Raw genomic sequence first — 7,902 nt, 5'->3', positions numbered from 1 at the left:
CCCTCTCACTGCATCTGAACTCCATCGTAAACATGGTGGGAGATTCCCGTCTCACTGCATCTTAACTCCATCGTAAACATGGTGCGAATATTCCCCTCTCACTGCATCTTAACTCCATCGTAAACATGGCGGGAGATTCCCCTCTCACTGTATCTTAACTCCATCGTAAACATGGTGTGAACGTCCCCTAGCTCAGGGGTGGATTATCAAGCCTAGAACCTGGTTCAAAGTTCAAGGGTCATGACCTTGCCTTAATCAAATGGGCAGAAAAGGAGTTGGGTGAATGGATGAGTGCTGTGCCAGAGGAGAGTTCATCCCAGTGCTCCCTAGTTCTGCCATGAGCATTCCTGGCCTTTCTGATCCTTTCCCCCTCTACACGTCTCCCTGGCTATAGGTTTAAGCTGGAGCCAGAGATGTCTGTAGTCAGAGTGTTGGAAAAGATTTACTCATACAGAATTGCCTGCCCCCACCTCCCACTGAAAGGGCATTCCTTCCCTGCTCCAGCTTTGCTTTGGGGCTTCCCACTGCATCAAGGCTCAGTTTGCTGATGTCGGCCTCACTGTCTCGGGTGAAAGGGAAGGTGAAGTCAGACAGTGCAATGCTCAGCACAGCCAGACTGTCTTGTGACTGTGGGGTAATGATTCAGCCGTGTGTGTTTCCTGAGTCATTGAGTCCAACAGTGATCAGCTCCATCTCCAACGCCCATTGCAGAGGGAAACAGAGAGAGAGACACATATTTGGATTAAAGGTCTCTGCTGTGTGATCCCACTCTGTGCTTTCACCCACTGAGTGTTCAGCACTTTCACATCCAAACCCACAGCAACTCCCCTCCCACTCCTCAGACGACATGTCCAGCCTGGGCCTCCTGCAGTGCCACAACGATGCCACCCGAAGGTTGCAGGAACAGCAACTCATATTCTGCTTGGGACCCCTGCAGCCCAATGGTATCAATGTGGATTTCACAAGCTTCAAAATCTCCCCTCCCCTTACCGCATCCCAAAACCAGTCCAGCTCGTCCCCGCCTCCCTAACCTGTTCTTCCTCCCACCTATCCCCTCCTCCTACCTCAAGCCGCACCCCCATCTCCTACCGACTAACCTCATCCCGCCCCCTTGACCTGTCCGTCCTCCCTGGACTGACCTATCCCCTCCCTAACTCCCCACCTACACTCACCTTTACTGGCCCCATCCCCGCCTCTTCGACCTGTTTGTTTCCTCTCCACCTATCCTCTCCTCTATCCATCTTCTATCCGCCTCCCTCTCTCTCCCTATTTATTTCAGAACCCCCTTCCCCTCCCCCTTTTCTGATGAAGGGTCTAGGCCCGAAACGTCAGCCTTTCTGCTCCTATGATGCTGCTTGGCCTGCTGTGTTCATCCAACCCTGCATCTTGTTGCCTCGGAGTCTCCAGCATCTGCAGTTCCTACTATCTCTGGTGCCATAACCTACTGAGTTTTTCTAGCACTTTCAGTTTTTGTTGCCCATCCCTAATGCCCCCTTAAGAAGGTGGGGGTGAGCTGCCTTCTTGAAGCACTGCAGTCCATGTGCTGTGGGTTGCCCCACAATGCCTCTTAGGGACGGAATTCCAGGATTCTGACCCAGTGACACTGAAGGAACGGCGATATATTTCCAAGTCAGGATGGTGAGGGGCTCGGAGGGGAACTTGCAGGGGGCTGGTGTTCCCATGTATCTGCTGCCCCTTGTCCTTCTAGATGGAAATGGCTGTGGGTTTGGAAGGTGTTGCCTGAGGATCTTTGGTGAATTTCTGCAGCGCATCTTGTAGATGGTACACACTGCTGTGACTGAGCGTCGGTGGGAGAGGGAGTGGGATGTTTGTGGGTGTGGTGCCAATCGAGCAGGGGCTGCTTTGTCCTGGATGGTGTCGAGCTTCTTGAGTGTCGTTGGAGCTGCCCCCATCCAGGGCAAGTGGGGAGTATTCCCTCATACTCCTGAGTTGTGCCTTGGAGATGGTGAGCAGGTTTTGGCGAGCCAGGAGGTAAGTAACGCATGGCACAATTCCCAGCTACCGACCTGCTCTTGTAGCCCCTGCGTTTGTATGACTGGTCAAGTTCAGTTTCTGGTTAATGAATACACCCGTGATGTTGATAAGGTAATAGCTTGCATCCATTGTGATGTTGCTAATGTCAGATTATTTGTCCAGTGAAATATCTGGGTATTAACTGAGTCATATTTTACCCAGATACCATGAGTATATTTACTTAGTGAGATATCAGGATATATACACAGTGTGTTACCAGGATATATAAGCAGTATTGTTTCAGGATATTACCCTGTCTGATATGATATTATGAACCAAGTATTATATGAGGTTTATTTGCAGTGATATCTAACTGAGTTGAATATCAGAGTATTGACTCTATGTGATATCACAGTTCCTTTCCAGCGTGATATCAGGATATTTACCCAGTATAGCACCAAATCATTACCGTGAGTGATATCAACGCATTGAGCCAGTGTGCTTTAAGGTATGAATGCATGTTAATTTACCCAGTCAATTTCACCTGTGTAATATCAAATTTAATGAGTGACATCAGGCGATATTGACACAGTATGGCACCAAGGCAAATATCCAGTCATATTTTGCCCAGTGTGTTTAGAGATATTTACCCAGTGTGTTAAGGGGATATTACATTGTGTGATCAGGGATATTTACCCAGTGCAATAAGGGGATATTTATCCAGTGTGATTAGGGGATATTTACCCAGTGTGATTAGGGGATATTTACCCAGTGTGATTGGGGATATTTATTCAGTGTGATTAGGGGATATTTACCCAGTGTGATTGGGGATATTTATCCAGTGTGATAAGGGGATATTTACCCAGTGTGATTAGGGGGTATTTACCCAGTGTGATTGGGGATATTTATCCAGTGTGATTAGGGGATATTTACCCAGTGTGATTAGGGGGTATTTATGCAGTGTGATTGGGGATATTTATCCAGTGTGATTGGGGATATTTATCCAGTGTGATTAGGGGATATTTACCCAGTGCAATAAGGGGATATTTACCCAGTGTGGATTACGGGATATTTACCCAGTGTGGATTAGGGGATATTTACCCAGTGCAATAAGGGGATATTTATCCAGTGCAATAAGGGGATGTTTACCCAGTGTGATTAGGGATATTTATCCAGTTTGATTAGGGGATATTTACCCAGTGTGATTAGGGGATATTTACCCAGTGTGATTGGGGATATTTATCCAGTGTGATTAGGGGATATTTACCCAGTGTGATTAGGGGGTATTTACCCAGTGTGATTGGGGATATTTATCCAGTGTGATTAGGGGATATTTACCCAGTGTGATTAGGGGGTATTTATCCAGTGTGATTGGGGATATTTATCCAGTGTGATTGGGGATATTTATCCAGTGTGATTGGGGATATTTACCCAGTGCAATAAGGGGATATTTACCCAGTGTGGATTATGGGATATTTACCCAGTGTGGATTAGGGGATATTTACCCCTTGCAATAAGGGGATATTTATCCAGTTTGATTAGGGGATATTTACCCAGTGTGATTAGGGGATATTTATCCAGTTTGATTAGGGGATATTTACCCAGTGTGATTAGGGGGTATTTACCCAGTGTGATTAGGGGGTATTTACCCAGTGTGATTAGGAGATATTTATCCAGTGTGATTACGGATATTTATCAAGTGTGATTAGGGATATTTCTCCAGTGTGGTTAGGGATATTTACCCAGTGTGATTAGGAGATATTTATCCAGGGTGATTAGGAGATATTTATCCAGTGTGAATTAGGGGATATTTACTGAGTGTGAGGAGGGGATATTTACCCAGTGTAATTAGGGGATACTTACCCGGTGTGATTAGGGGATATTTACCCAGTGTGAATTAGGGGATATTTACCCAGTGTGATTAGGGGATATTTATCAAGTGTGATTAGGGATATTTATCCAGTGTGATTAGGGATATTTGCCCAGTGTGATTTGGGGATATTTATCCAGTGTGATTAGGGGATATTTACCCAGTGCAATCAGGGGATATTTACCCAGTGTGATGAGGGAATATTTACCCACTGTGATTAGGGGGTATTTACCCAGTGTGATTATGGATATTTATCCAGTTTGATTAGGGGATATTTACCCAGTGCAATAAGGGGATATTTACCCAGTGTAAATTAGGGGATATTTACCAAGTGTGATTAAGGGGTATTAATCCAGTGTGATTAGAGATATTTACCCAGTGCGATTAGGGGATATTTATCCAGTGTGATTAGGGGATATTTACCCAGTGCAATAAGGGGATATTTACCCAGTGTGATTAGGGGGTATTTACACAGTGTGATTAGGGATATTTATCCAGTTTGATTAGGGGATATTTACCCAGTGCAATAAGGGGATATTAACCAAGTGTAAATTAGGGGATATTTACCAAGTGTGATTAGGGGGTATTTATCCAGTGTGATTCGGGATATTTACCCAGTGTGATTAGCGGATATTTATCCAGTGTGAATTAAGGGACATTTACCCAGTGTTTTTAGGGGATATTTGACCAGTGTGATTAGGGGATATTTACCCAGTGTTTTTAGGGGATATTTACCCAGTGTGGATTAGGGAATATTTACCTAGTGTGAATTATGGGATATTTACCCAGTGCAATAAGGGGATATTTACCCAGTGTGATTAGGGGATATTTACCCAGTGTGAATTAGGGGATATTTACCCAGTGTGATTAGGGGATATTTATCAAGTCTGATTAGGGATATTTATCCAGTGTGATTAGGGATATTTACCCAGTGTGATTAGGGGATATTTATCCAGTGTGATTAGGGGATATTTACCCAGTGCAATAAGGGGATATTTACCCACTGTGATTAGGGGGTATTTACCCAGTGTGATTAGGGATATTTATCCAGTCTAATTAGGAGATATTTATCCAGTCGAATTATGGGGTATTTACCCAGTGTGAATTATGGGTATTTACCCAGTGTAATTTGGGGATATTTACCCAGTGTGATTAGGGGATATTTACCCAGTGTAATTAGGGGATATTTACCCAGTGTGATTAGGGGATATTTACCCAGTGTGGATTATGGGATATTTAATCAGTGTGGTTAGGGGTCTTTACCCAGTGAGAATTTGGAAATATTTATCCAGTGTGAATTAGGGGATATTTGCCCAGTGTGAATTAGGGGATATTTGCCCAGTGTAATTGGGGGATATTTACCCAGTGTGGATTAGGGGATATTTACCCAGTGTAATTAGGGGATATTTACCCAGTGTGGATTAGGGGATATTTACCCAGTGTGAATTAGGGGATATTTACCCAGTGTGTTAAGGGGATATTTACCCAGTGTGATTAGGGGATATTTACCCAGTGTGAATTAAGGGATATTTACCCAGATGGATTACAGTATGTTTACCCAGTGTGGATTAGGGGATATTTACCCAGTGTGAATTAGGGGATATTTACCCAGATGGATTACAGGATATTTACCCAGTGTGTTTAGGGGATATTTACCCAGTGTGATTATGGATATTTACCCAGTGTGAATTACAGGATATTTACCCAGTGTGATTAGTGGATATTTACCCAGTGTGGTTTAGAGGATATTTACCCAGTGTGATTAGGGGATATTTATCCAGTGTGGATTAAGGGATATTTACCCAGTGTAATTAGGGGATAGTTACCCAGTGTGAATTAGTGGATATTTACCCAGTGTAATTAGGGGATATTTACCCAGTGTGAATTAGGGGTTATTTACCCAGTGTGCTTATGGGATATTTACCCAGTGAGAATTTGGGGATATTTACCCAGTGTGAATTAGGGGATATTTACCCAGTGTAATTAGGGGATATTTAGCCAGTGTGGATTAGGGGATATTTACCCAGTGTGAATTATGGGGTATTTACCCAGTGTAATTTGGGGATCTTGATCCAGTGTAATTAGGGGATGTTTACCCAGTGTGGATTAGGGGATATTTACCCAGTGTGGATTAGGGGATATTTACCCACTGTGGATTAGGGGATATTTACCCCATGCGATTCGGTGATATTTACTCAGTATGAATTAGGGATATTTACCCAGTCTAATTAGGGGATATTTATCCAGTCGAATTAGGGGATATTTACCCAGTGTGAATTTGGAAATATTTATCCAGTGAGTTTAGGGATATTTACCCAGTGTGATTAGGGGATATTTATCCAGTGTGATTAGGGATATTTACCCATTGTGAATTAGGGGATATTTACCCAGTGCAATGAGGGGATATTTACCCAGTGTGTTTACAGAATATTTACCCAGTGTGCTTATGGGATATTTACCCAGTGTGATTATGGATATTTACCCAGTGTGATTAGGGGATATTTACCCAGTGCAATTAGGGAATATTTTCCGAGTGTGAATTTGTGGATATTTATCCAGTGTGATTAGGGATATTTACCCAGTGCAATTAGGGAATATTTTCCAAGTGTGGATTAGGGGATATTTACCCAGTGTGTTTAGGGGATATTTACCCAGTGTGCTTATGGGATATTTACCCAGTGTGAATTAGGGGATATTTACCCAGTGTAATTGGGGGATATTTACCCAGTGTGAATTAGGGGATATTTACCCAGATGGATTACAGGATATTTACCCAGTGTGTTTAGGGGATATTTACCCAGTGTGATTATGGATATTTACCCAGTGTGAATTTCAGGATATTTACCCAGTGTGATTAGTGGATATTTACCCAGTGTGGTTTAGGGGATATTTACCCAGTGTGATTAGGGGATATTTATCCAGTGTGGATTAGGGGATATTTACCCAGTGTGATTAAGGGATATTTACCCAGTGTGATTAGGGAATATTTTCCAAGTGTGGATTAGGGGATATTTACCCAGTGTGTTTAGGGGATATTTACCCAGTGTGCTTATGGGATATTTACCCAGTGTGATTAGGGATATTTATCCAGTGTGATTAGGGATATTTACCCAGTGCAATAATGGGATATTTACCCAGTGTGTTTAGGGGATATTTACCCAGTGTGGATTACGGGATACTTACCCAGTGTGAATTAGAGGATATTTACCCAGTGTGAATTAGGGGATATTTACCCAGTGTAATTTGGGGATATTTCCCTGGTGTGATTAGGGGATATTTACCCATCGTAATAACAGGATATTTATCCAGTGCAATAAGGGGATATTTACCCAGTGTGATTAGCAGATCTTTACCCAGTGTGATTAGGCGATATTTACCCAGTGTGAATATGTGGATATTTATCCAGTGTGATTAGGGATATTTACCCAGTGTGAATTGGCGAATATGTACCCAGTGTGAATTAGTGGATATTTACCCAGTGTGTTTAGGGGATATTTACCCAGTGTGCTTAGGGGATATTTACCCAGTGTGATTAGGGATATTTACCCACTGTGGATTAGATGATATTTACCCAGTGTGGTTAGGGATATTTACCCAGTGTGAATTTGTGGATATTTATCCAGTGTGATTAGGGGATATTTATCCAGTATGATTAGGGATATTTATCCAGTGTGATTAGGGATATTTATCCAGTGTGATTAGGGGATATTTACCCAGTGTGATTACGGATATTTATCCAGTGTGGATTACGGGATATTTACCCAGTGTGATTAGGGGATATTTATCCAGTGTGATTAGGGGTTATTTACCCAGTGTGATCAGGGGATATTTACCCAGAGTGATTAGGGATATTTATCCAGTGTGATTAGGGGATATTTGCCCCTTGTGATTATGGGATATTTACCCAGTGTGGATTATGGGATATTTACCCAGTGCAATAAGGGGATATTCACCCAGAGTGATTAGGGGACCTTTACCCATTGTGGATTATTATATATTTACCCAGTGTGATTAGGGATATTTATCCAGTGCAATTAAGGGATATTTACCCAGTGTGA

The 7,902-nt window shown here is 42.7% G+C and overlaps 1 protein-coding gene across 1 annotated transcript in view; it reads left to right on the top strand.

Moving 5' to 3' along the window:
* Positions 1–7,902, top strand: part of LOC125487934 (apolipoprotein Eb-like) — a 23,318-nt gene that overhangs the window by 10,967 nt on the left and 4,449 nt on the right. The gene's annotated exons all lie outside the window — the stretch shown is intronic.

The sequence above is a fragment of the Rhincodon typus genome, chromosome 47 (genome assembly GCF_021869965.1).
Source record: "Rhincodon typus isolate 14 chromosome 47, sRhiTyp1.1, whole genome shotgun sequence".
Lineage (NCBI taxonomy): Eukaryota > Metazoa > Chordata > Chondrichthyes > Orectolobiformes > Rhincodontidae > Rhincodon > Rhincodon typus.
The sequence above is the reverse complement of the archived record's forward strand: the minus strand, read 5'-3'. Positions and strand labels throughout refer to the sequence as shown.